Source organism: Canis lupus, chromosome 8 (genome assembly GCF_003254725.2).
Source record: "Canis lupus dingo isolate Sandy chromosome 8, ASM325472v2, whole genome shotgun sequence".
In the NCBI taxonomy this organism is placed as follows: Eukaryota; Metazoa; Chordata; class Mammalia; order Carnivora; family Canidae; genus Canis; species Canis lupus.
In genome coordinates this window covers 30640894-30656647 of record NC_064250.1, presented here as the reverse complement: position 1 = coordinate 30656647, position 15754 = coordinate 30640894, and the positions used below count along the sequence as shown (strand labels likewise).

The window sequence follows — 15754 nt, the reverse complement described above, 5'->3', positions numbered from 1 at the left end:
TCTCCAACCCCATACCTCAGAGTAGACTTGGCCTTGGCTCATGTTACTTCTTCGTCTACAAAGAACATTTTTTGCTCACCTTTCCTTGGAGAGTAAGTTCTTACCTCTTCTAAGCACTTCACACATCTCACTTAATCCTTACAACAACCCTGAGAGGTAGATACTATTATTATACCCATTTTAAAGATGAGGAAGCAGAAGCACAGAGATGTGACCCAGCCTGCTCAAGTAGCCCAAACAAGGAAGTATCAAGGCCAAGGTTTGAACCTAATGACCCAACCCCCAAATTTGTGTTCCTAATGATGCTAAGTTGTCTCTTTTATAAAACCGGCATGTCCCAACTCCAGCTAAAATTACTCTCTCCTCCCAAACTCCATAGCCCTTTAGTAGTGTCTCTCCTATGGTCCTACCATTTTCTACCTAACTTCCTGATTGTTTATGGGCATCTCCTCTTCCCTGGGAGATGGTAAGCTTCTTGTGTGTGTGATTCAACTTTGGCCCCTAGGGCTCACCTTGGAGCCCTGCATATGTGCAGTGGGTACCTATCGATAGGAAGGAAGGAAGGAAGGAAGGAAGGAAGGAAGGAAGGAAGGAAGGAAGGAAGGAAGGAATGAATGATGGATGGAAGGAAGGATGGAAGGAAGGAAGGAAGGAAGGAAGGAAGGAAGGAAGGATGGAAGGAAGGAAGGAAGGATGGAAGGAAGGAAGGAAGGAAAGGAAGAAGGAAAAAGGTACTCAGCAAGGAATCCCTGGAGTGAGGAAGCACTTCATTCTTTGTCTTCATCCCTATGTAGTTGCATTTTTTATATTTACTTTTATTGTTTTTAGAGCAAGCGTTGCTGCTCTGGTAAGGAGAGAAGGTAGCCTGGAAGGTTAAAGCTGTGTCTTATGTGCATGGGAAGCAAAAGGCATCAAGTTCCCCTTGGTTCTTCCCATACACAAGAGATACTTGGAGAGGCAGTAGTAATAGCAGTGAGGACAACAGCAGAAATAACAAAAAAAGCCACTAGCTAAGATTGCACACCAGTGTAGGGCACTTCACAACCAGTGGCTGCAATCATTTCAATAACCCTGCAAGCTAAGGGTTCAATAACCCTTATTATCCATATTCCACAGATGGGAACTGATATTTGGAAAAGCAAATTCATCTGATCAGGGTCACAAGCTGGTAAAACACAGCACAGAAGTGTGAACCCAGATCTGTTTCATTCAGGGTCAGTCTGGGCTCTGTCCACTACAGCAGTAATGCTTATGGTCCCCCAGGAGCTAAGAAAAGCAAGCTACCTGGTCCATTCATTCTTTACTTCCTGGACTCTCTTTGGTTTCATATTTTAGGTGAAAAATTACCCTCGCGCACACATAGTGCGTCCAAGAAACCAGATGAACAGTAACCTACTTTCACATTGCTCGGAGAGTTCTTAATTACCAGGAACAGACAGGACCATGGTCATAAAAATGTACCATGAGCTACCCAAGAGGGTGGTGCAGATGCAGGAGTGGGGCAAGGGGATGAAGCCAGACAGATTTGCTCGGAGTCAAAGAGGCAGAGAGAGAACTAAATGTTCTGCTTAAGGAGAAAGATAAATCACTTTTCATTAACCTATAAAGTTGTCTCAGCTGGACCACAACAAACACTTGATGTGTTCCCAACATCGCCACAAAAACATTTTAGTGGTCTTGGGTGTAAACAATGGTTTTACACAGGAAGAGCAATGCTTTTCACCCCCCAGGGGCCGGGAGAGGGGGAAGAAGGGAATCCCTCAAAATGCAGCACACACTTAAACATGATTCAGCTGTGATTCATCAAAGCTGGAGTAGTATTCTGTTCACTCTAGGATTCTGGGTGCAAAGTGTTCTCTCAATGCTGGCAAAATCATCTTTCCATGCTCCTGAATGATAGGCCACTTCTGCTAACATGCTCTAAAGTTCACAATACGTTTAAGACAGATTCTTCTGCGTGTGAGGCAGGGTGGTGCTATCGTGAGCAGAAAAATACTAATAGCGGCTGGGAGCCTAGTTAAAAACCAACCACATTAACAGTCACGCTTCTGAAGATAAAAGCCCCCATTCAATATTCTTTATCAGCTTGATTCAGCCAAACTTGACACATTTGCTACTCCTTTCTAGTGGTGGAGATTTCAAGTCTGTGACTGTTCCCTTGAAGGCAGCGTTCCATGGAAAGAACACGTTCTGGAGGGAGCGTCTGGGGAGAAAGCGGCAACTTTCCCCTTACTAAGGGACTCCAGGTCGGGGGATATGCAAGCTATTTGACAGTTTCTCCGCTAAGCCTCCTATAGTGACTAGAATATAAGGCAGGTAATCTGGGTGCCACATGGTCAGCAGTTCCACAGCAATCAATTTCTACCAGCTCCAGGCAGTAGTGACAAACTCCACAGTCTGGCCATTGCTCTGATGTCTAAGTGGTGCTTCTTCTCAATGGAAATTAAAAGAAGACAAAACGTGGCAGCCTAATCTAAATGTCTTTTGCTCTGTTGTCTCAGGCACTGATGTGAGGCTCATCCTTCTTTCTGTATCCTTCCCTGTCTGTCCGTCCTTCATAATCCTGCAGCAGAACACGATGGAAAAAGAGCACAGGCTCAGGAGCCAGATTCCTTGGGTTCAGGTCCTGACTCTGTCACTTACCAGCTCTGTGATCTTGGGCAAGTTACTTAGCCTCTCTTGCCTCGGTCTCCTCACCTGTAAAATGGGGCTGAGAATAACAGCACGGAGGCCAGCACAAGACTTGAACTCACGACCCTGAGATCAGGACCTGAGCTGAGATGAAGAGTTGGACACTTAACCAACCCTCTAGGGATTTTTTTTTTAAAGATTTTATTTATTTATTCATGAGAGACACAGAGAGAGAGAGAGAGAAAGAGAGAGAGAGAGAGAGAGGCAGAGACACAGGCAGAGGGAGAAGCAGGCTCCATGCAGGGAGACCGACGCGGAACTCGATCCCAGGTCTCCAGGATCACAACCTGGGCCAAAGACCGCACTAAACTGCTTAGCCACCGGGTCTGCCCCTCCCTCTAGGGATTTTTAAGGGATTAAACTAGAAAAGGAATTAAGCTCAAACAAAAGGACCATATAAGGGTAAGCTATTACTATTTTTTTTCTTTCCTATCTTCTTCCCCTTGCTTTCTTTCAATAAATACTTACTGAATATCCCCTAGATACAAGACTCTACACATGATGCCATATAAAGTTCAAATACAGACAGGGCAGAGCCCTTGTTCTCCAAGGAAGGACAGAAGGTAAAAAGTTATAGTAGAAAAAGATCACCAGTCTGGGATTTGGGGAAATGGGGCTCTGACTCCAGCACCATCACTAACGTCTTTGTGGCTTCCTCACCTGTAAGCCCAAGAGCCTTCTAGGGATCCTGACAATAGAGTGCAATAGCACCCAGCCAGGCACCACACACCATGCCACCTGACTGATGATATCATCAGTACCACAACTCCGAGGGGAGAGAAATGGTCTTTAGTCCAGCCAGTCACGGAGGGCATCATGGGCTCCAGATTTATGTGAGGCTGAAGGGCAACTGAGAGGTTGCGAGATGGAACAGGGAGATGGAACAGACGGATGGAAGGAGAACATGCAGAGGCACAAGTGTATTTGGGAATCTAGTAAATAGCACATTTTGGTGGCAGCTGAGAAATGGTTTAGGGAAAGCAAGAGGGCTGTTGTGCACACAACAATGGGAAGGTTATGAGGAAGAAATCATGCCAGGATGGTGGTACGGGGGACATATCTGGTGGTGGCCTGTAGGATGGACCAGGCGGAGAGACCAGGTGAAGACAACTGTACGAGGCGGCCATGAAGACTCAGAGGTTGGGGGGAGGCGGTCCTGCAGGCTTGGAGCGAGGGCCCCCCACAGGACAGCTGCCCAGTCGGGGGGTACTCCTGTCACCTCTCTTCTCCACGGGTCTCTTTTTTTTTTTAATTTATTTATTTATGATAGTCACACAGAGAGGGGGGGGGGGGGGAGAGACACAGGCAGAGGGAGAAACAGGCTCCATGCACCGGGAGCCCGATGTGGGATTCGATCCCGGGTCTCCAGGATCGCACCCTGGGCCAAAGGCAGGCGCCAAACCACTGTGCCACCCAGGGATCCCTCCACGGGTCTCTCAAGTTAACAAGAAGATGATGGCAAAGTGTAAGCATGGTGCCTGCACATGGTAAGAACTTAGTAAATATTCTTGAGAAAGCAAAATAACATGTGTGAGAACAGCTGTGAACGAAGAAATTACTATTCACCTGGAAGTCAGTTATTGGTGAAACACATAGCAGGTGACAGCAAAAGGAGGGGCCTCATGGAGACTTCGCCCAGGTCACTGGCCCTGTGAGCAGGGAAAATATGACCGAGAGAGAACTGGGAATCCAGGAGAGTGTCAGGATGTGGAGGAGTGGCGAGCACCTGTCCTTGACTCAGCAATCAGAATGAGCCGGCATAACAGGACTGTAACTGCTCTGTAGACTAGGGCGAGAATAAAGCCAATGCCCTCCCTGGGCCTGGATCTCTAACCTATACTCGTGGTCCCAGAGGAAGAGAGAAGAGTTATAACCCCAAACTCTCTGCCCAAAGCCACCAATGGTGCCAGTCATAGATATCACTGCATCCCATAAAAAGACGGTATGCATAATTGTTCTTGTCTTCAAGGTGAGGAAATTGGACTGGGGTCACTTGGTGAATTCAGCTGAACCCAGAGCCCAGGACTTTGTCATGGACTTGAAAGCCTGTTCCCTTCCCAGCTGTCTCTCAGGGCTGTTTTTACCCCAATCAGCTTTCACAAACAGATCTAAAACCATAGAGCAAAATATGAGAGCATGAAATTGGAAATAAAATAGGTGCTTCTACATCTATTTAAATCCCATTTATTTTTAATAACTACTGAGGTTAGGTTTTGCATGAAAGGTGAGAAGTTGGTTTAAATCTTGATTTATGTCTTGGTTGACTAGTAAAATACTGTCATTCTGCTCAAGTAAAGAAAAGGCCCATCGAAAATGTCACACTTATTTAGCTTTTCTTAAAATTAAGTGCATATCTCCTGGGCATTTTCTTCTTTGGTCTTAAGCACCTATGATTTCCCAGATTTTGTTTGCTGGTATGTTCCTTTCCTCCAACATGTGGGGATACGTATATGTATGTAGGCCTATGGCAACCAAAGGGCTAATGCTTACCTTGTCAGTCACACATAAATTCTCATCCTAGGGATGCCTGGGTGGCTCAGCAGTTGAGCGTCTGCCTTTGGCTCAGGGCATGATCCCGGAATCCCAGGATCGAGTCCCTCATCAGGCTTCCTGCATGGAGCCTGCTTCTCCCTCTTCCTGTGTCTCTGCCTCTCTCTCTCTCTCTCTGTCTCTCATGAATAAATAAATAAAATCTTAAAAAAAAAATTCTCATCCTAAATGAAGATCGTTTGTCCTCTTAGTTAAGTGTCTTTCACAATGTTTATAAACCAAAGGCATCTGGCTCAGAATGGGGACTAATATAATTGCAATAAAAAAATTGGAATACAAATTGGTTAGCAGGAGAGTCTTCAGTAATGAGCAAAAACAATTATGTCAATAAGCCCAACCTAATGTGGAAATAAATGAGAATATCAGGCCATTGATCAAGAAGCTCACATAGGCATTGTTTTAATTAAATCTACGAAGTATTGCTGTTTCTAGTACTTCCCATGGGTCCCTCCTTCCACTGACCTTGGGGGTCCCCTCTTTACCTCCATGGCCTGGAACAATACTTCTGTGGTTTTCCCACAATCATCTGCTTCTCTTTATATATCATTCCATAGCTAGGGTGACCCGTCAGTCTTGCTTCATGATGGATGGTTAGTCTCTCATCAGACTTAATTTAAGAATCCAAAAGTCTCTCCTTTACCTGAACAACAGTGGAAGAAATTTGTCTCTTAAACTCACTCCCTGAGCTTTTGAGTTCATACCCTGCCAAGTTGTGTCCCATTACCAGAAAAGAATATCCACTATTGCTCAAAGTAAGAACAGCAAGATTTCAGATTGAAACAGCCCCTTTCTTCCAACAGCCTGAAATAGCAGGTGAGTGCTTCTTTCAATCTGTTCAGATTTTAGTCAGCACGTTTTGGTCATTCTAGGCCCAGAAAATCTTCAGAAATCAGAATTCATTATGTAGGGTCAGAGAGATGGAGATGGATGATGGTCAACCAGGAATTAATGAGGATTGCAGAAATCTGACCAATTTTGCCTGGAGATCTCTGTGGCCATCCATCTTTTTCCACCATCTGCTCCAAATTTGGACCTATGCCCTGAGAGGCAAAAGACAAATGCATCCATCTTAAAAGTCCACCCAGGTGAAATGCCATTAAGTTGCATTATTATCCAGAACTGCAGAGAGAAACATTTCTTTTCTAGTTAATCTGGCAGCCATCAGTTGTTCCCCATTAACTTGAGAGAAGCATCTGGTTTATGTGCTAGGATAAAATACCTCACAATCTATCAAAATTAAACCCCTAAGAGTTATTACTGAAATTAAGGACGGTCTCTTATTTGTTGGAGGTGGGGTAGATTCATGCTTTCCCACGAAGTTCATGTTCTGGCATACTTATCTGTGGGATCTGCATTCCCTGGGTGAATAGGAACCTAATGATCATACCTGTTTTATGATTTTAAGCATTCCATGTTAGCATAAATTAAAGCACATTCATACGGCTGTTGTTGTTAAAGACAACAATCACCTCATGGTAAAATATTATTTTTCCTGAGGGTTCTCAGATACCTCTGTTAGCATGTCCAGTATCTACAGGCATTCTCACGTTTTTCTGCAGTTGTTTGTGCTCTGATATAGAGTCTAGACAGAGCACAGAGACACAGGAAGGTCTTTCTGAAATGTTTTTAGACTAAGGAGGATAGAAAATGACCTAAAACACACTGGATTTTAGGACACCTAAAATAAGATTTCTCTTATCATATCCTGTCTCACTTCATGAGAAATAGGTATATTCCTGAGCCATCTAACATATGTCACATATTACTAAATCAAATCTCATTATCTCATTATTTAAAGGAATTCCCTCTCCCTCCTTCTTTCTCTCTCTTTCTATGTTGGGTTTACATAAACAAATATTTCAAATCTTTTTAAGCCAAATACTCTCTTTCTTGAAACAAGTACTCTGAAATACACTGTTGTTCAACTCCAAATGCTCTCTCCCTTATTTATTTCAGAGTTCTTTGAACTAAACTACATTGGTTGGAGAGAGAGGTAGAGAGAGAAAGAGGAGGTGGGAGAGAAGGTGGGAGAAAGAGTATAGTCAGAGAGCTTGCGTAGACAGGTCTGCCCCCAGGGTCCCCCCCGCCCCCCCGCCCTTAAGTGGATCCTTGATGAGCATGATAAGGGAGATGTGTGAGTGTCTGCTCTCTCCCCAGTCTGGCTCAGTTCTCTTGTAACCTGTATAGCGTAAGCATTTTGACATGTTCAGTGGACATGTGTATTTTACACAACATGCCACAGCTGCAACAGAAATTCTCCAAACTAATGTGACTGGATTGATAGTCTAAAAAAACTGGTTAGAGCGTGGAATCATAAAAATTATACTCTCATTATATATATGTATTCATTGATATTTATCATCTACATTCACGGATATTTATGTGTCATCCTTGTGCAGGGGCCATGCTCATCTTCTCTGTTTCGTTCCAGTTTTAGTATATGTGCTGCCGAAGCGAGCACTATGTTCACAGGTATTTAAATATTATGGGTGTACACTCATTCACAAATTTGGCATAGGAACAATGCCTTGTCTTTGAAGATGGGTTCACTGTCTCAAAGTCCCAATTTCCTGTCTAAACCAGAAATCCGTTATGATTTTCAGGTTCCAGTTTCTTTAAAGAAGATAAAAAAAATCCAAAGACAGCTGAAAAGCAGTTGGACTTTGGAATCTGCTTAATTTTTATGATTTTCCCCACAGTCTTTTAGACTTATTTCATTTATACTTCATGTGCCCACAATTTTTGTTCATCCTTGACAAGTCTTTCCAAGACAACGGTGTAGGCTTCATAGAAACATGTCTCCTTTTCACACTCATATATCATGTGTTCACATAACATTTCGTTACATGTCTTAAATGGAAAAAGTACAACTGGCGTAAACAGGTTTGGGAACAAACAAGTCTCAGTTGTCTTCCAATTGCCTTGATGGGGAAGTGGGAGGGGCCCTCAGAGAGCAGCTGCCTCACCCGGCATCTGGAGTGCCTGCCCGGCGGCTGGGGGCACAGCCTGGCTGGAGGTAGACCCACTGAGCTTCTCTGACTCTCAGCTGAGGCTCAACCAAAGAAACAGCTAATGATCTAGTCCCATGCTGGAGGGGAAAAAACTGACCAGGTCAGCCCTAGGGAGAAACTGTAGGATGGTCTCTAACCTGATGCCTTTCTAAGGCTTGAAGGGTCACTCTGCTCAATTTTTATCTTACATGCTATTGGATAAACTTCCTCATAACATGCAATAACACTGCTGTAAACAGAACAAAAATAAAAAGCAGTCATGCTTTGGGCCAGAGAAAAACTAAGAGGTAGAATATATGTTATATAAATATATACTACATAAGTATGTAGAAGTAGGGCAGCCCGGTGGCCCAGCGGTTTGGCACCGCCTTCAGCCCAGGGTGTGATCCTGGAGACCCGGAGTCGAGTCCCACATCAGGCTCCCTGCATGGAGCCTGCTTCTCCCTCTGCCCGTGTCTCTGACTCTCTCTCTGTGCCGGTCATGAATAAATAAATAAAATCTTTAAAAAAAAAAAAAGTATGTATATAAGTAAATGATATAAAAGTATATATACTTTTTTTTGTATATTACTTTAAAACATATATTATAGGGGTGCCTGGGTGGCTCAGTTGGTTAAGAACCTGCCTTCAGCTCAGGTCATGATTCTCGGGTCCTGCGATGGAGCCCCACATCGGGCTCTCTGCTCATTGGGAGCCTGCTTCTCCCTCTCCCTCTCCCTCTGCCTGCTACTCCCCTGGCTTATACTCTGGCAAATAAATAAATAAAATCTTAAGATAAAAACCTCTCTTTAAAAAAAAAAAAAACATATATAGGGGCAGCAGTGGCCCAGCAGTTCAGCGCCACCTTCGACCCAGGGCCTGATCCTGGAGACCTGGGATCAGGTCCCACGTCGGGCTTCCTGCACGGAGCCTGCTTCTCCCTCTCTGTGTCCCCCCCGCCCTCTCTCTCTCTGTGTCTGTCATGAATAAATAAATAAAATATTTAAAAGATACATATGTACATATTGGGCAGCCCGGGTGGCTCAGCGGTTTAAAGCTGCCTTCAGCCCAGGGCATGATCCTGGAGACCCAGGATCGAGTCCCATGTCAGGCTTCCTGCATGGAACCTGCTTCTCCCTCTGCCCGTGTCTCTGCCTCTCTCTCTCTCTCTCCCCCTCTCTCTCTCTCTCTCCCTCCCTGTGTCTCTCATGAATAAATAAATTAAATATTAAAAAACCATATATAAAGCTATATTTTATATTTAGATCCATATATAACATTATATAAAATCTTTATCACATAATAAATTTATATTATTTTACATTTACATTATATATAAAGTATATTTTTATATTATATATATTCTGCCTTTTAATTACATCTATTCTGCCTTTCAGTTATATATATATATATATGTGCAGATGTCTATAAGAGTATATAGACATGTCTACGGCGTGTGTGTTTGTGTGTGTGTGAACACTTATCTGATGGTGCTTCATGAGGTGTGGAGGTTCACACTGTATCTTAAAATAGTTTGACTGAAATCTTTAATCCCTAAAATTCCAGCTGGATTGAGAAATCGTCTTAGTTGTCTTGGTTCACTACTTTGGACTACAGGCCATCATTTTACTCATCATTGCTGCTATACAGGGTTTGGATAAACATATTGTGGATGAAAAGGATCTGAAGCTGGATCCAGTCTCAGTGTCAAGGAGTGCCAGCCCATAATCATCCATACTGGCCAATTCTGCTTCGTTGCTACTTTGCAACACTTGCAGCTGTGAGGGATGGTGTATTTAAAGGGCCTTTCTTTAGCTCCTGCATTTTATTTATTTATGATTGATTATTTACGTTCTACTTCCACAAAGGATTCAAGGGCAGCTGAGTTCTTCAGTTAAACCCATTCTTTATCAGTTCATCCACTTCTTCATCCTGCTACATCCAACTTCAATGGAGTAGTTTCCTCAGTGTGATCAATTAACTCGGACCCCTGTGGCCTGGGCCCTCCACTGAGCAACAAAGGCGGTCCATTTGCAGAGTCTTTGACCTTTGGATTACTGCCCCAGCAGTACAGGAAATTCTGGCAGCCCTTCCCAGGGCATCCCCTTTGGTGTCAAGACCTCTCAGGGGTCGCGTGGAGTGTGGAGACCAACAAGGCCGTCAGCAGCTCCACACGTCAGCGTGGAGGTAGCTGAAGAGTGACTTTGAGGACCTTGCCTGGTGATGACGTAGGCCATCAATAAGTGTCCCATCTTGTAGGGGTCTCCATCCACACGTTCAATAACCATGCACCCTTTTGTGAGAAGCACGAGAAAGAGCTAAGCTTCTATCTCAGCTACAATGGATCTCCACTCCTCCATCTTTACCCCTGTCAAGTCTCTAACTAAATGGAGCAAAGTATCTACAGGTGTTATTTCAATTTCCATGCTCTTTTTGAGCTGGAGAAATCACCTAACTTCACTATGCTTGGTTTTTGTATCTACATCTTGGTGATGAAAGCACTGGTCCCTGGCATGTTGAAAGAACCTCAGGGCAAGAACCACCACATGTGGCTGTGGCAAAAGCCCCTGAGTGTTGCTGTGCCTGAGAGCCACTTCTACCTGACGACCTTCTCAAACACCCAATCCCTTGCTCTTGGCTTGTCTTTGTAAGAATGGCAGCTGCTGATCTCAATGCCTACTACTTTTCCCAGATAGTGAAAAAAGCACTGCATTCAATCATTTACTCTTGTTAGCTAGCCTGCACTCCCAGTAATTCTGCTCTCTGAGAAGATGAATAGCATTGGGCACCCAGTTGCCAATGTAAGGTCTGTCCTCAGACAGAACAAAGATGCCTCACACCATCTAAATATAATTTTTCCATTAGTGGGGACAGCTTTGCATGCACCATACACTCTCCCACCAACTTTTCCCCAACCAATAGCAGACATGTGAAAACAGTTGGTAGAATCTTTGGGAACGACCTGTGGCCGTGGAATAGTATGATGCTAATTTGCATGCACCAGGAATGAATCTATGACCTACACTAATAGATTCACTAAGGATTGAGGTTAGTGAATAGATAATCCAAATGCTGGCCTTGATTTGAGTAGAAGCTATCTTCACAGAATAGGAAACTCTGGGCTAGATTCCCCAAGGTTCTACGTCAGTGGTCCGCTTTTATCTACTAATCAGCGCTTTGTCCTAACCACTGACTAGCCAATTACAGACTTAAAATATGAATAGATACACCAGGGGCAAGGCTTTGAACTCATCAGGAATAAAATGACAACAAAGAAATCTCTAGACTCTATTTTATGTATCTGAAGTATAGTTATGAAAAATTTTTATTCTATATTAGTTTAGTCTCATAAGAGAAGTAAATGTAGGTCCTTGTCCTGGGTATAAAAATGCATACAGACCAGAAGAGAATTACACTTCACTATCTATAAAGCACTTCTAAATGCTACCCTTGTGTGGTATGATTACAAGCTTGACAGATGAAGAAACTGAGGCTCAGAAAAAAAAAAAAAAGTGATTAGCCTGGGGTCTAGAATCCTGGTGTTTGACTCAGAGTTGGTTGTGCCTCTTGCTTTTTCATGTTCCCACCATTCAGGAGATAAGGGCTTGCTGATCAAGTCCAAGAGGGAAAAGACCCTTCAGAGGACAAAGAAGAGATTATAAATAGTGTGTTATTAGTTGGCTTTACTTGGGCTTTCAATGTCTGCCCATAGAAATGCATATTTTATTTATTTATTTTATGGTGAAAAATTTTATATTTAGATTTATAGCCTGGGATCATCAGTTTAGATGATCCCAATTTTGTCAGCAACATCCAAAGCATCATATTCAGGAGCCAGTTGAACATATGCTTTCTTCTCTCCATCAGGCCTGATCAAGGTAGTGATCTTGGCCACATCAGTGTCATAGAGCTTCTTCACAGCCTGTTTGATCTTGTGCTTATTGGCCTTGACATCCACAATGAACACCAGTGTGTTGTTGTCTTCTATTTTCTTCATGGCTGACTCAGTAGTCAGGGGGAATTTGATGATGGCGTAGTGATCAAGCTTGTTTCTCCTGAGGGTACTCTTTCGAGGATATTTGGGCTGCCTTCAGAGATGCAGGGTCTTGGGTTGCCAGAATGTAGGTGACGTATGGATCTTCTTTTTTTTGTGACTGTGCACGCCTTTCAGCACCGCTTTCTTAGCTTTCAAAGCCTTTGCTTTGGCTTCGGCTTTGGGAGGGGCAGGGGCTTCCTTCTTCACCTTCGGTGCCATCTTCGTGAAAGGGCAGAAATGCATATTTTAATAGGCAAACAATTCTGTAGCTAAAAGGACTGGACATGTATGCTTGGATTTCAAGTTTGATATGAGCCATTCAAAGTCACTGGTGAAAAATGATGCATGTATCTCACCTTATAAAATGGTTCACTGTATAAATGTGGTTCAAAAGGTATGCTGTTAAAAGACATCATGAGATTCTAACTTAAAAAAAAAAATTTTTTTGAAAAAAAAAAAACTCTTAAGTTGGGGTGCCCGGGTGGCTCAGTCAGGTAAGCCTTAGCCTTTGGCTAAGGTCATGATCCTGGGGTCCTGGGATTGAGCCCTGCATCGGGCTCCCTGCTTAGTGGGAGCCTGCTTCTACCTTGTCCTCTGCCTTTCTCTCTCTTTCTCAAATAAATAAATAAAATCCTTTTTTTAAAAAAAATCCTGTTAAATTTATGTTTTATCCAGTCATTCATTCCATCCAGAGCACACTGAGTGTCTAAGTTAGCCAAACTGGACAATGAATTGCAGTGAATGGCATATTCTCTCCATCATTGGCAGATCAAGATGTCCCCTCACTTTGCTGAGCTGCTGTCCTCCTGGGCAGTGCTGCTGCTGTCCTGGAGAATTACAGCCCCCCTGGGCTCCTGCTCCCACAAACTCTCTAGGAACACTCCTCAGCAGTAGAAGGAATTTTCTCCTGTTCTTTGCAAATAGAAGACACTTGTGGCAAAATTTGTGCTGGGGCAAATGTCCTAAGAGAGAAGTAGATGCCAGTGTGACGAGTGCCTGGGCATATGTCCGCAGTCTATCACTTTCCAGAACAAGTTATCCAGTTTCTCAGAGGCCTCTTAGTTCCCTCCATTAATTACGAAGAAAATAAAAATAATATCTACATCCAATGTTCCTACAAGGATAAAAGGAGGTAAGGTGATTTGAAAACAATATGGCACCATCCAAAAAAGAGTTTAGGTATCATTGAATCCTGGCAAATTAGACTGGCCAAGACCCTGAGACCAGGGGAGAGAGACTAACAAAGAACTCTATAGTAGGCCTGGCTCACTTCTCTACTTCCTCTTCCCAGCCCCAACCACACCCCCAGTGATGACACTCGGCCACCTAAACTGTCCCAATGTGTAACAACATATTCTGACATTCCCAAAAGCTTGTTTGACATCCTACTCTGGGTGGGTAGCTGTCTGGCTCTCCTATAGTCAACGCCCCACCAAAAGTCTCTTCCTCATCTAGCCATTTGTGATGACCTATCCAGGCCATTTGTGATATTTCCATAGTGGTATCCAGTTGACCGCCAAGTGGGGTTGATTCCCTTAGCATTCCCCCTAAGCCACACTACCCTTTTTTCATTGTAATGTCCTTACTTTTCACTCTTGGTTTCCACTCTCACATCTTCTAAGATTACACTCATTAGAAGAGTAGTCAGATTGAGGAATTAGGTACACCCCCTGGCTGGTTACGTTTTACACTCTGTGCAGGAGGCAGAGAATGAACAAAGTTGGGGCCAGACCGGCTTAGAAGAGGATGACACTGGGCAAGTCACTTGGCTTCTTTGAGGCCCCATTTATGCACCTGTTAATTATGGCTGTCTTGTTCACAGGCTGCTTGTGAGGGCCTGATGTTATAAGTGAGGAATCAGGCAAGGAAATAAATGAAACTGGGGAACTAAGCATCCAAGTGTCATACAAGGTGCTGAGGTTGTCTCAAGCATAGTCCCAGATAGTGACGCAGCACAGGTAGTTTCCAAAGGAAATTTTCAGAGTCCAAAGTCAGCCAGCACTCTGACAGTTGGGCTCTGTGACTATGTCTGTCTGTCTGTTTGTTTTCAGGTACTATATTCTATCTCATGACCACTAGCTTCCATCCACCCATCTTTCCCTAAAGCACCAAGTAGAACATCCCCAGGAAATATCTGCTGAAAAATGAGAACAGGGAGAGAGATTCGTCAGTTGATTATTCGTGGTCCAGATAAAGGAAGGGCCATAAAAGAACCAAATGCCACCACCAAAAACTCCTCCGCACAAAAAATTTTGTTAATAGTCCTGATAAGAATGGATACCACCAGGGAGGATGGCAGATTTCTCAGGAACTGTGAGACTGAGTTCCTGACCATGATGCATCTCAAATGCCTCACAGGCCCATTGAGACACTGATCCCTCAACCTCAAGCAGCCCAGCACAGCCCAAAGTAGCTGGGTGACTCTAGTGTGCTAAACAAATGTTAGTATCCTCCACGTTCCTGGTCATGTAAGGGACCCCAAAACAGCTATAGCAATGTGGAATTGCAATCCTAAATATCCCCTTTATAATACAAAGAGCCAGAGATAAATTGGATGCTTAGTTCCCCAGTTTCATTTATTTCCTTGCCTGATTCCTCACTTATAACATCAGGCCCTCACAAGCAGCCTGTGAACAAGACAGCCATAATTAACAGGTGCATAAATGGGGCCTCAAAGAAGCCAAGTGACTTGCCCAGTGTCATCCTCTTCTAAGCCGGTCTGGCCCCAACTTTGTTCGTTCTCTGCCTCCTGCACAGAGTGTAAAACGTAGCCAGCCAGGGGGTGTACCTAATTCCTCAATCTGACTACTCTTCTAATGAGTGTAATCTTAGAAGATGTGAGAGTGGAAACCAAGAGTGAAAAGTAAGGACATTACAATGAAAAAAGGGTAGTGTGGCTTAGGGGGAATGTTAAGGGAATCAACCTCACTTGGAGGTCAACTGGATACCACTATGGAAATATCACAAATGGCCTGGATAGGTCATCACAAATGGCTAGATGAGGAAGAGACTTTTGGTGGGGCGTTGACTATAGGAGAGCCAGACGGCTACCCACCCAGAGTAGGATGTCAAACAAACTTTTGGGAATGTCAGAATGGAAGCTACCTAGATGGAATTTGGCAGTCATTTGCCTTGAGAAGGAGGCTGAAACACAGGCTGGTGGAGGCCTTGCAGGAGATTACAGCCCAGATCTGTAACGTGAGGGTATCACTGAGCTTCCATGGGGAGGTCTGGGAGCTCTGTGGCCCCAGGCTAACATTTATAATTCATTGGAGAGCTAAATAATTACACCTTCCCTTTAAGCTCCTCTTATATCTACTTCATGTGATTCAGTTGAAGAATATTCTTAACCTCAAGGTCCTGGAACCTAAAGTTGAACTGGCTGTCAAAGGAATCTCCACTCTGCTGGGATGAGTGGGATCTCCCTACTGTGCAATCTTTAGACCATCCAGATCTACAGAATTACAAAGTAGAACCCAAAGAGGAC

The 15754-nt window shown here is 43.8% G+C and overlaps 1 protein-coding gene, 1 non-coding gene and 1 pseudogene across 4 annotated transcripts in view; all 3 read right to left on the bottom strand.

Annotated features, from left to right (window-relative positions):
• Positions 1-15754, bottom strand: part of SAMD4A (sterile alpha motif domain containing 4A) — a 216675-nt gene that overhangs the window by 116292 nt on the left and 84629 nt on the right. The gene's annotated exons all lie outside the window — the stretch shown is intronic.
• Positions 7595-7702, bottom strand: LOC112658098 (U6 spliceosomal RNA). The gene has a single exon (XR_003135503.1). It is a non-coding gene; the product is annotated as a U6 spliceosomal RNA (small nuclear RNA).
• On the bottom strand, positions 12001-13240 carry LOC112657437 (60S ribosomal protein L23a-like; annotated as a pseudogene).